Source organism: Falco peregrinus, chromosome 5 (genome assembly GCF_023634155.1).
Source record: "Falco peregrinus isolate bFalPer1 chromosome 5, bFalPer1.pri, whole genome shotgun sequence".
Lineage (NCBI taxonomy): Eukaryota > Metazoa > Chordata > Aves > Falconiformes > Falconidae > Falco > Falco peregrinus.
The window spans coordinates 110614588-110627646 of NC_073725.1; positions in this window are offsets into that span (position 1 = coordinate 110614588).

Here is a 13059-nt window from a genome sequence, read left to right on the forward strand (position 1 = left end):
AGGTAGGTAGCTCAAGAAAGCCATGGAAAGTATACTTCAGGGTGCTAGAGCCTGTTTAAATTGTACTACTGTCGCTTCTCCTGGGCACAAATGAGGAGCAAGGCTCCAGCGAGATAGGCACTTGGTTAATACAAAGGAAGGTACAAGCCAAAACTGAATATAGAAGAGGAAAAAATTTTAATTTATACTGAAACTTACATGTCAGTAACTGTAATTTTACTGAGCCTCTTTAGGAAGGAGGTGATGAGGTATGCCTGTAGCATGTGATGACTGACAGCGCAGGGCTAGTTGGGTGAAGTGAGGGGAAGCAATACAAAGGATAATTAAGTTTACATCAATCATGCTGCTCCCTTCCCCCTGCCCTCCAATCCCCACCAGTCAAAAAAGAAAAAAAAACCCTGACAGACTTGAGTTTGTAAGTCTGCCTGTAGTCATGTGGGGTGCTTGAGTGCAGGTACGGCAGGTGTGACTGGAGAAGGTGGCAGGAATTCGCTCACTGAAGGAGCCCGTGGGAGTCTGGACGCCGGTGCCGGGGGTGGGACTGCGGTGTCGGTGTAAATCTGCGCGGAACTGGTCGGTGGTGGCGTTTGAAACCCTGGAGCGCCATCGTGTGGTGAAAGCTGTTTGCAGGGGGGAGCCTCGGCCCTTGGCTGTGGGAGGCAGCTTCGGTGGAGTCCTGCTTTGCCGGTGGTATGGGAAAGTTCCACGGTTCCACAATTACAGTGTCATTTTCTTTACTTTCACTGCTTTAGTGATTTTAAAATACAAGCACGTGGTAACTGAAAAAAAATAGCACTTTGAACTCGGTTTTTTAAAAAAGCAAATTAACCGTGTATTTGTTAAACAGCTTAAAACCTCATCATCGTCTTAAGTGTTTATTGTTGAAGGAGTGAATACGCAGGTAGATAACCCTGGAACCCTTGTGCTGTACTAAGGCATGATATCATCCAGTATGGTGACTTCAGGAGCAGGGATGTATGCAATAGCAGATTCACTTGAAGATGAGAACGTACCAAATCAGTAGAGGTTGTGCCAGGATCATAATTTGTCAAGTGTGCTGTACATCAGGCTTCTCTGCTTCTGGGTGTGCCAGAAAACCTTAATGCATGATGCCAGAGAAGCAGCGTATAGCAGGCCTCCAAGGTCACCTGGAAGATCTCATTCTGTAAAAGGACATTGCAACTTAGGTGATACAGTGTTTTTAAAACTTAAAAATAACCCACAAGTTAGAAACTACTAAAACTGCAGGATTAATATAAAGCAGAATGTGAATTAGCTAGCCTTTGCATGATTACACAGTAAAACAACAATAAGAAAAAAAGTGGAATGTAACCTGAATTTCCAATAGAAGATTTTTTACTAGAATTTTAATTCTATAGCCCTCTGGTATTAAACCAAATAAAAAATGATGCCTGAGTGGTGTAGTATCAATAAAAATGCTTTTCTGTAATAGAAGACAATACCTGATGATACTTCATAAGGTATATTTCTTACACAATGAGGTTTTCCTGATATCCTATGTGCACTTCAGGATCTCAGGCTAGTCTACTGCATATAACCACAGGATAACAATTAGGAGAAATACTTTTTCAAGGACGTTTTTAACCTTAAGGAGCAAACAGCCCATCCAGACCTGTATTAGATAAAAAGTTTCTTGTTTCAAGAAGGCGAAAGGAGATTCTTACGGCTTGAGGAGCTGCGGGTACTGAACAGGAAGAGCTGGTGGCAGTAGAAAGTGATTTAGAATTTCCAATAACTGAACTTAATTGGGAAGTCCAACTGTCAATGGAAATAATAAAAAAAAAAGCTGTTTGATATGTCTCAAGTTAGGTTTATAACTGTTGCCTAAAGGTGGTGAAATACAAGAGATTACAATCCTTCTGTGCTGGCTTAATTTTGAGAAGGAAAATTCAGAAGTGTTTCCCAACATGTTAAGTTTATACATTTTACATTTTTGACATAAGCTTTTTGTGTAGTTACACATACTAAGTTTTTCAAAGCGCTTAAAGCATTGTCAGTACATCACAGAATCATCAGGATTATCTTGAATTTCCTTCTGAACTTAAATGTGTGGGAGATCATTGTCTTCATAGACTCGCTAAGTAACAAACTGAAGAGTGCGTGGGCTGTTGTTGCAGCTAGACTTGCTGGACAGGCCTTAGCAGGCTGCCTCTCTGGGTGAGAAATGGGTGCTTTACGTGAATTCTGCTCAGCTGTTGGAAGCTGTGGGTGCAGGAACAGGGAACTGAAGGGACTGTCGGCTTCCCTACCGAACATCGGCTTGGCAGCAGGACCTCTGCCTGAGCTGATTCAAAAGGATGTGGTGTGTGCCAGTGCTTCATAGTGGTTTGACTTTGTCCCAGTGCTACTGTTCTAATTTATTTCTAATTTATTTTCTATCTAGTTTATGGGCATTAGGACCAACTGCTTGTGTCCATCTGTGCATGCTAAAGTATGTGTGCTGGTAAGCGTGTAAGTTAGAAAAAGCAAATATTGGGATTTATACCAATTACAAGCAAGATTTTTAAGAGTTATTCACCAAAATTTGTCATCAATATTTGTATAAAGGATTCTGGAGTAAAGCTTTGAGGGGGTTGGAAAGTAGTTTTATTTTTTCACTGTTCCAAGGAATAATGTCATCCCTTTGTGTATTAATGCATTGGATCACACGTGTTTTTTGGCAAGGACATTAGCATGCATTAGGGCGCTCTTGTTCTATCAAGGCTTTGTTTGAAGAGTGGTCTGAAAACATCAGTTTAGAATTGGGATGAAGTACTAGTAAAACATGTATTTAATGTTTTAAGAACTGCATTTCTGTAAACATTTTCAACTATCTTATAAAGTACATTGACAAAACAATCAGTTTTCCTCTCCAGATCTGTTCTCAAGATGTCCTTTCTAAGAAGGGGATTGTAAGTCACACATCTGTCTGGCAAGTATTTTGATTTCAGTATTCTAAGACTTTTTTACTTCAAGACCATGTTGAGCTGTGTTAATGTGGAAATTGGCTTTAAGGTTATATCGGGAGCAGTTAAGAGCAACCCACTTGTTTCTGATCTGAAAACAATGTGTATTTTAAGTGGCCTTTTGGTAAGGCAGTTTAACAACTAAATGTTAGGGTATAGGCCATGATCTTATTTGAATTTTGTTTATAGTAAAAGGATCCCTGTGCATGGGGCTTTATGTAATTTAAGACTAACAGAAGCACAAAATATTAATTTTGACGGAACATGGTTTTCTTTGAGCTATTAACTGTTAGGATAGCTGAAAAATGTTACTAGATGTAATATTATTTAATGAGAATTATAAATGTGAAGGCCTTGTACTGATCCATGTAAATCAGCTGCATAGCTGCTGTTATAGATTTTATTATTTTGAAGTTCCAAAGAGGAAGAGTTTTATGTCTGCATACGATGTTTCTGATAGACTTTTCTTCTAATTTCAGATCAGAGGTTACATCTGTGGAACACAAATAGTACTTTCACAGAAGTTTAATGACTGTAGTTGCTATGACTACTACAACTTGCTGTCTAAAGATGAAATATATTAAGACCCAAGCAATTGGTAAAATTTTGAAATTGAGGAATCTTTTCTTTAAAATAGCTTTATTGCATTACTGGGGGGAGTAAGCGGATGCTTTTTCTATGATCAATATTTTACACTGTAAATGCTGTCTGCAGCTAGCCTAACTTGTCTTTACTAAAGCAACACTCTACATCAACTCTGAAGATGCCTGCACTGTGGGATGAGGTAGTAGGTTGTATAGTTTTAGGGTCATACCCACAACTGGGAGATAACTATACAATCTACTGTCTTTCCCAAAGCAGCAGAAAATCAGCAATGGAAACTTTTAGATTTTAAGCTGAATGTCATATTCTACTGAACTTCCGTACTTGTAATGTTTATTGTAGGAAAAAATATTTCTGTAACACCTGCAGTTAATTTTGTTTAGATTTTTCTAGTTCTTGGAAAAGCTTCATTAATTTTTCTCCTCTAACAAGTGAAAAATTAAGAATAGATTGATTCCTATATGTGTATGGTGGGGTAATCAAATACCAGTTACTGATGTTCCAGTTGTGTTGTTTAACATTGCTAACTGAAGTATCAAATGTTGTTTAGAATGAAATTATGGTCAGCTACTTAAGCTCTTTGCTGAAGTATATGCTTCTCTGTCAGAGTGAGGTAGTAGATTGTATAGTTGTAGGGTAGTTATTTTACCCTGTTCAGGAGATAACTATACAATCTATTGCCTTCCCTGAGGAGTAAAACAAACCACGGTCCTTTGCAGTCAGTCATGTCTGCATTGAGTAAAAATAGATGTCAGATAAACAAAGGGTTGTAAAGTATCAGATTAATCAGTGACAGAATTTGCAGGCTTAACAATCAGTGTGAATGGTACAACCCCCAAATTATGTATTTGACTAATACGACTTTTCTTCCAAGGTGAGTGGCACAATGCTGGCTGGATATTGAAAATGCTTATGTTCCTAGATACAGAGTGGAATACTCCAGAGAGTGGGAATTACTCTAAAACAATTTTGTTTTCAATGTAAAACTACAGGTAGTGCAGACTTGTACATTGTGACTTAAACTGTTTTGAGACCCCAGTTTCTAGAATGCATTAAAATTCCTTGACTCCAACTGCATAGTAGAAGTTGGAGAGGAACCTTACAATTATACTTTATGAATAAGCCTGCTTGTTTTTCTCCAGCTCTTCTAGCATGTGAGACTTGATACAGAATTGAAGTGTTGAATGGCCAGAATTGACCCCTCACCTTTTTTGGGGAGCGTAAAGCTATGAAGTTTGAGCATCCAAGATTCAGAACTGTAATTTTTCTCTGAAGTGGTTACTAATTTTGTAAAAAGGCATTTTAAGCTTACTGCATTCTTTTTCTTTCTGAAGTCCTAGGTGTACCCAGTTTTAACTGCTTCGGTGCTAGCATCTTGCTGTAGCAACAAAGAAAAGCATGAAAATGGTTTGTGGGACTGAAAGTTTAGCATAGTAGGTCAGAGTGAAAATGGAGCCATTCATGAGCATTTAAGCCTGGAGCGTTAAAACTGGTTAACCACTTACCAAGCGGTGATAGCAGTGCAAGGTTGCAGTGCGTGCCCAGGCCTAAAAGGCAGAAGACCAAAAGCAGCTGGTAAGCTAAAGTGACTTCACAGAGCAGCTGCTAAGTAAGAAGAACTGCAAAAAGGAAGCATTGGGCTCCTAGGAAGAGGTAGTAGGTTGCATAGTTTTAGGGCAGGGATTTTGCTCACAAGGAGGTAACTATACAACCTGCTGCCTTTCTTAGGGCTTTATTATGACACCTGGACCATTTTGGCTCCATCCTAACCTCTGCAGCTTTGGTACGCGAAGAGAAATGAGAAGCTGTTTGTAAGCATGTTGAGGCTTAATGAAACTGGTATATCAGCTATCTTGGTACCAAACTCAAGTGTAGTACTGCTGGCTGGAATTCAGTGTGGTGAAATGCTGCACTTGAGGGTGTCCTTGCCCTTTTGGTGACACTGGGTTGTGATAAGTAAGAGGCTGCGTTTGGAAGGCAACTCCTTCAGGAGTGAGATCCAGTTCCCTGTGATTAGGATGGAAGTGGCATGCAGTTCTTAACGTTCAGTTGAGGTACTAATACTATGTACTTACCTGTACTAAACAGGTACCTAAAATACATCTTTGGCTTTGTGCATTCCAAGTGGAAAAAACTAGGTTTTCCTTCCCCAGAAGGATTAGCTTACAACTCACCTGAAAGCTGGTGGTTTCTCAGCAGATACGGGCACTCCTAATAAAACAAGCTCTCAATCATAAGTTGTTTGCAGGCTTGCAGGAGGGAAGTTTTTAGCCAGGTAAAATGAAAGGTTGCATGGTTTGTCTCTCATGGAATCGTGTGTTAAAAAGTAGTCGTAATTTTTTTATGTACTTAGACTGCGCTACAGCAATAGTTCTGGTAGGGCTTCAGCTGTTCGCCGTGCTGCTATGGGATAAAGTATTTTAACTGCTGAGCATCTTGTAGCATTAACATGTCTACACCAGCCACTGTTTAAACTTTTGACAAGACATAATCCTAGATTATAAACATTAAGTGTGCTTCTATTGACTATCTTGTATGAATGTAATTGTACATATTTGATTTAGTTAATAAAATACAGTATTTTGTGCCACTTCTACAGTGAATCGCCTTTACTTTGTACAAAAGAAATTAATTTTACAGGAAAACAGTGCCCACATTACTGAAATAAAGGCCAGACCATGTTATAGTGTTAACAAGAATTGGTGTTAACTAATTATTTTAGTGTTAACTAAAAATTATTCTAGCATTAACTGGCTTTGGTTAAAGAGCTTTGGTACAAGGCTTCACAGGGGGCTGTGTGTGTGATCCTTATTTACAACACTGCAGAGGAATGTGCAGGAGCTCTGCTTTCTCTAGAGCTGGTTTCTGAGCATAAGTTTAAATTGCTGCACAAAAATCTAGACTTCAAAAGGGTGGGCTCTGCTTGTCTTAGAACTACACCTTGGTTTTTGTATAAATGCAGCTGGTAAGTTATCGACAGGTAAGATTCAGGCAGAGAAACATACCAAGAAACTTGATTTTAGCAGTACATAACGCTTTAAAAGTTTTAATATACTTAACATTTTATAAGGAGTATGGTTATAAAAGACTTAAATACCTATGCTAGCCATGCCAGCTGCGATACGCCCATTGTACCTGACACATTTGTAAAGCCCCTTCTGTGAGAGAAGTAAATAGATCTTGGGTCCTGGATGAAAATGAGTAGCTGTTTGATGTTGTTTGGAGTAATACGCAAGCTTTAGGCTTGATGTGCCTATTTCTGCCCCTCTTAATATAACATTTGATACTGTCGGTGCTCTTAACAGTATGCTTCAGAAAACAAGCAGATGAAGCACTTAATTTCTTAGTGTCTGATTGAAGTTATATACATCTCAACCTTATTATTAGCCAAATTTCTTTTTTAAGTGTTAAAAACAGAGCCCCTCTTCACAGAGTCCTAAGTGTTTCTTAGGCAGAAGTACCTGAATTTTGGGGTTAATGTCTGTATGCTTTGTGTGTTGTGATAAGTGGATACTGCAGAGAGCTACCGCAGTATTGTTTCTGGCATGTCAGATCCCCCCTCTCATGAGTGGCCTTGATCATGTCTTCGTAGAGGAAGGCAGTACCACTCAGTTAATTTTTTAAAATGGTTAATGAGCTCTTCCCTTTATCTGAGGATGCTAACCCTTGACCCCCATCTTTCTACTGCTGATTCTGTCTTACCTATAAGAGGTAGAGGCATGTATTTCTTTGTAATTGGAAGCAGTTGATGAACTGATACTCAGACTAGAAAGGAATTAGTTTAGCAGTCTCATCAGATTATTTCTCACCTTGACTACTTATCTGTGGGTTCTGCCTAGCAAATGGTATCTGCTCAGCAAAGCACAGAATTCGTTTGCTTTTTCCCACATGTATATTCAGAGAGGGGTCCAAGGATGAGGTGACAACACAGCAAGAATCCTTCCAATAAAGAAACTGTGCTTAAAGAATGCACAGCAAACAGTACAGAAAAGTTTGCAGGAACAGTAGAGACATGTTTACCACCCATATTGAAGCAATTGTGTCATGGTGGTCTTGGAAACATTCCAGTAGAGCTCCAAAAATAGAATACAGCTTCAGTGCAGAACCACATCCCAGGAGAATTACTGCTGTTCTGTGCCCTTCCATGCAGGAAGGTGTGCCCCGAAATCTTCCTGGTAGGGTGAAACCCAAGACTCGTTGCGCTTTTTCCATAAGAGAAAACACTACTAATAAACATTCTTATGCTTCTGAAGGGGACTTTGGGCACTTGTGCCATGTCCAAAGTATATGAACTTTATGCATTAAAAATTATCTCCCCTATACGGCGTTGTGTTGAGAGCTAGGATTGTGGCAGACAAGAAGTGTTGCTGTTATTTTCTGTACTTGGTGCTATGCAGAAGATAACAGAGCTCCTAGAGGACAGCTGCCACCGTAGGTACATAGAGCAGTTTTACCCTACCTCAAAAGGGTGTTCTCTGCTGGGGTGTCCCAGGTTCGTTAGGCATCCTTAACCATTAGTTTTACTTCGTGCTTTTGTACCCAGCCTCCTTCCAACCTGTGAGAACAGATGCAAGGGAATTAATCTTTAGCTATCAGATGTATATGTAGAGATGTTAGCAACACACACCTAGAATTTTCATGTTATGTTTAGATTCCTTGATTGCTAGATTCAATACTGTGGTCATGTGAAATGCCATGTCATCCTTATGCTAAAACCTCTCTCTCGGTAACCAGCAGGCTGGTAGTAGGTGCATACAGGTGGTTCATCTTCTTTTGTCTTTACCAAGCCAACTACGAAACACCTGATACATGCAAAGGGAAAGAAAAAAAAAATAGAAGGAAAGTCTCAGATATACTGGTCGAAACAAGTAAGTGTAGCTGAGAGTGGTTTCAGCTGAGACTCCCAAAAGACAATTGAAGTCCCTCTGTCCTAGAGGCATCAGCGCATGCTGTGGCCTTCAGACCAGCAGATGAGATAGTTGGATTTAGTCAAGAAAACAGATTTCACCTAACAAGCTTAGTTGTGTATTTAATGACATAGTTCTGTAAAGATGAGTCACAACAAGAGATGCTGGAAGCATCAGATGCCAGCATTCTGTTTTGTTGCAACACAAGAAGTCAGATTGGTTCTTACTGCATAGGTGGTCTTACTGGAATATGATTTTTATGCTAGCTTGTTTCAGACACTTAAAACCCCTACAGTGAAGAGGGCTTATATGCATTGGAAACTAAGACACTGTTCTGTTCCAGCCTGTATATTAAAGCAATCTTCAAAATAAAGTTACTACAAGTCATGTAGAGCTACTAAGGACTGTATTTTTGGTGGCTGAAAAGGTCCTTTCTGAAATAGAAGAATGTTACCAGCAAAAATACTTCCTTTGACACTAAAACTCTCCTATATCAATGATGTTGAGCTGATTAGTTAAACCCAGAATGCCATAATACCAGAGTGAATGATCAAATCATGCCATTTCAAGTCCCAGTTCTGTGAGGGCGTTTACTACTCCCTGTATACATTATTTTTTACATCCTTTAATACATTACCTTTGGAGATGCCTGTGGTCTCAGTACTCCCAACAGCTATGCGTAAATTGCTAGGTGAAAGTAACGAGGAGTAGTAAATCAATCCTAGTATCACAAAATGCCGTTACACAGGAAACCTGATTCACATCTGGAATCTTCAGTGCGTAAGTGGCTACTCCTGCAGTAGCTCCCTAAAATGAAGAGGGATAAGGAAGAAAAAGAAGTGTAGTTTGAACTTCGCAGTTCCTACAAAAATAAATCTTTACAATGTCAAAGAGCTAATACTTGTTACTAATATTCTCCCCAATTAAGCTGTGACTGATGCTATCAGGACCTGGTACATAAAACATAAATCTTATGCCAAAACAAGCACAAAGACTCTGCTCAATACTTATTTCACAAAAAAAAAATTAGTATGACTGGAGCTGTTTTTAGAGGCTGATGTAATGCCGTCCCAATCATTTTTTCAGCTGGCATATACTGCCCCAGATGCCTTATAGTGCATGCTGTAATGAAAGAGGCGATGCACGGGACAGACAGGACAAAGCAAGTTTTCCTCAGTTTTGAACAAATGCAGTACATTTCCTTTTCCTGTTACTGTTTCAAGTTAAGTGCAGCTACTGTGGAGAGTCCAGGAGAGCCAGCAGTGAGCGCTACCACTGCAGCGCAAATAAGCAAAGTCAACACATCTGGCTAATCTCTCTCTGTCCCGGCGGTGGCAGAGGGAAACAGAACAGTATTTCTACTGTTCCCTGCTCACACCATCCTGCTTTTGTCCTTACTGCAAGTAACACCGGCGATGCCATTCTGATACTACAGTCTACCACCCATTCATATATGGTATTTCTGGTGCTTTAACAGGTGAAAGAGGTAGGTCAAACCTATTCAAACCAATGGAAAAAAAACAAAAGGTGGGTAGAAATGTTGGAGCATTAGGCATGAGAATAACGAATAAATAAATAGTGTGAAAGAACGATAGAGTATGGGTATTTGAAGGATGCAAATGCAGGAAATAAGATTCTTGTTAGAAAGTAATGATTCTTGCTGTTAAAAAGTTTCAGCTAGCTCACAAAAATTTGCAACAAACTGTGTAAAACTATTGTGAAGATACTTGAAATGGCTGGATTGCCAACGAGCAGCTCTGGAAAGCTGTCCTTTGACAGGAACAGGCATGTTTAAACCGTTTAAACCCTGTTTCAGCTGAAGTCAATGGAAATCCTTCCCTTAATGTCAGGGCAGGATTTCACTTTGATCCCAAGTACATTTTTTACACAAATGATTGAAATAAAGTGAACAACTAACACATTATTGTGTGAATCAACATATTGAGATAATTATTAGATAAGAGATTAATGGTTAGTAATTTTTTTGGTTTTTTCACACCTGCTACAGCTAGGGAAGGCTTGTTGTTCCCTGAGTGGGTAGCCCAGGCTGCATGAAGGTGGTGATGTGAAAAATGGAAGCTGTTCTGCAGAGCGACCCTCCAGGCTGCATCATGCTCGCCCGTGCTGCGAGGATGATGAGGGGACGGGAGCATCTCCTTCCGAGGGAAGGCCGAGAGAGCTGGGCCTGTTTAGCCCGAAGAAGAGAAGGCTGAGAGGGGACCTGACCCATGCCCACAGATACCTTAAGGGCAAGCACTGGGGAGGACGGGGCCAGGCTCTTCAGTGGTGACCAGTGACAGGACAAGGGACAACAGGCACCAACTGAAGCACAGGCAGTTCCAGCTGAATGTGAAGAAAAACATCTTTACTCAGGGTGACAGAGCCCTGGCACAGGCTGCCCAGCGAGGCTGTGGGGTGTCCTGCTCTGGACCCACCTGGACATGACCCTGTGCAACCTGCTCTGGGTGAACCAGCTTTAGCAGGGGTTGGACTGGGTGCGCTCCAGGGGTCCCTTCCAGCCCTGACCAGTCTGGGATGCTGTGACTTTCAAATGTAGCATTTCCTCTGGGGAGCCTGACCATATCTGCTCACCCTAACCAAGAATAGTACATTGCCAGTTACTAAGCATCTAATAGAGGGTTAATTATTACAATATAGTTTTATTCATATTGAAGTCAATTAGACCATATGAAATTCTCAAAGACATGTGAAAAATAATTCTTGGGTGTCTGATGAAGTTTTTACTGTGAATAAAATACCTGTTTTCTGTTTCGCATGTCAGCCCTGGCTGGACCCGTGTCCCCACTGGATTGCCGTGACTCAGCACACTCCTTTGTGTTTCAGAAATCCTGAAATGCAGCCAAGAAGTTCCTTCTAAAGATTACCTTGTTAAAGAAAGAATGTCCACTTTATTGATTGCCCTTCAGATCACATTCAGTGACCGCAAATTGTTGTATTTCAAGTAGGGGTTTTTCTGTCAACTTCTCTTTAAACATAGAAACTAAAATTCCCTCCCCCGTCCCCTTCTAATCCCTTTCCCTTGGCTTCTGGAGCAGCACCATGGTCCTGTGAAATTCAGAGTCCATTTCTGGATCCACATGTAGCACAGCTGTGCACACAGCTTTCTACTTTCTCTGCCAATTCATCTCACTGTTAACTCACAGACAGATATCCCAGGTATTTTAAGACTGCATTTACATGCAGCTGTGATGGTAGCCAAATCTAAGCTGCTCTTGAATAGTGTTTATTACATTTAAGGTGACTAGTGTGAATGCCAGTGTTCATGAACTGATTTCCAAAAATAAAAAAAATTAAAAATCAGTAAATTTGATACTGAACACAGTGTTTCACTTGGTGGATAGCAGGATTGGGTTGATCACTGTGTATTCTCATCTCTCTCCAGTCCAAAGAGTTTCCTCCATCAAAATCAGCAACAATAAATGGTGCTTTTAGAGTCGGTTCAAATTCTGTGACTAGATGACTACTAGACCTCTCCTGTGCGAAGCCTTCAACAGCAGAAGAAAAAGGTGATTTGCCATACAAACTGCTCTATCTCTCTGTTCCTTTCTGTCTTTATTTTGAGACAGATCAAGAAACAGTGAAATAGTTGTACATCCTTGAGGCACCATCTTTTTCTACAGTGTTTTAGATTAGGCTGGGGGGGGTGGGGAAGGTGATTTGCAACCCAAATATCTACAGATTTCTGTGTAAGAGAGAATATTTCATTATATGTAGACTTCAGAGAAACTGGGTGACTGGTACCTTTACATGCTTTCATACAACTATCCCATGCCATCTGGGTTTATAGCAGAGTTCATTATATCTGAATTGGGAAGAGTTTAGCATGTGAAATACTATCAGCTGAAAGCTAATGTTCTCAGATCACAATAGTTGTTTCCCAAGTGGAGTAGAATTCTGTAAGAAACAAAGCAGAAGGCATAAATATTGAAGGTCTAAGTATTGCAGGAGAGATTTGGCCCACAAATATAATTTTTAAGGGAAGAGAAAAATGGGTGAACTCATGTATTTTCTCACCTCTTGCCCATTCCAGGCTGTAACTGTACCATCAGTAGCTGCAGTTCAGGTAACAGACATTAACTTTCCAGCACCAAACATGTTCATTGTCGGGCAGATAAACCATGACAATTGTTTTACCTACAATAAAATAAGAGTTAGAAAACAAAATCTAATTAAATAGAACTGAAAGGTTTGATTCTGTACAAGCTCTGTACAGCAAACTGTTTAAAGATGTGGAGCTCACTACACCCAGAAAAATACCATGCCCTTTAGACAGCATATTACTAAGTATTATCAAATGACAGCATGTGTGAAAGTTTCCCTCTTAGAGTGTTATGTTATGGATGATTAACAATTGAGATCTTACTGTAGGTTCAAGAAACAGATTTGCAATATTAATAGATAACAGGTTGGTGTGCAGATAGGCACCTGAATATTTTCTCAAATCAGTTCATGGTCAGGCAAGATGGGAAAAAGACTTTAAAAATTACGCCATTCCTTCACCACCGTAGATGACCTAATGAGATAAGGTTCTGCGTCACCATCTTTTATGTAAATTCTTTTTT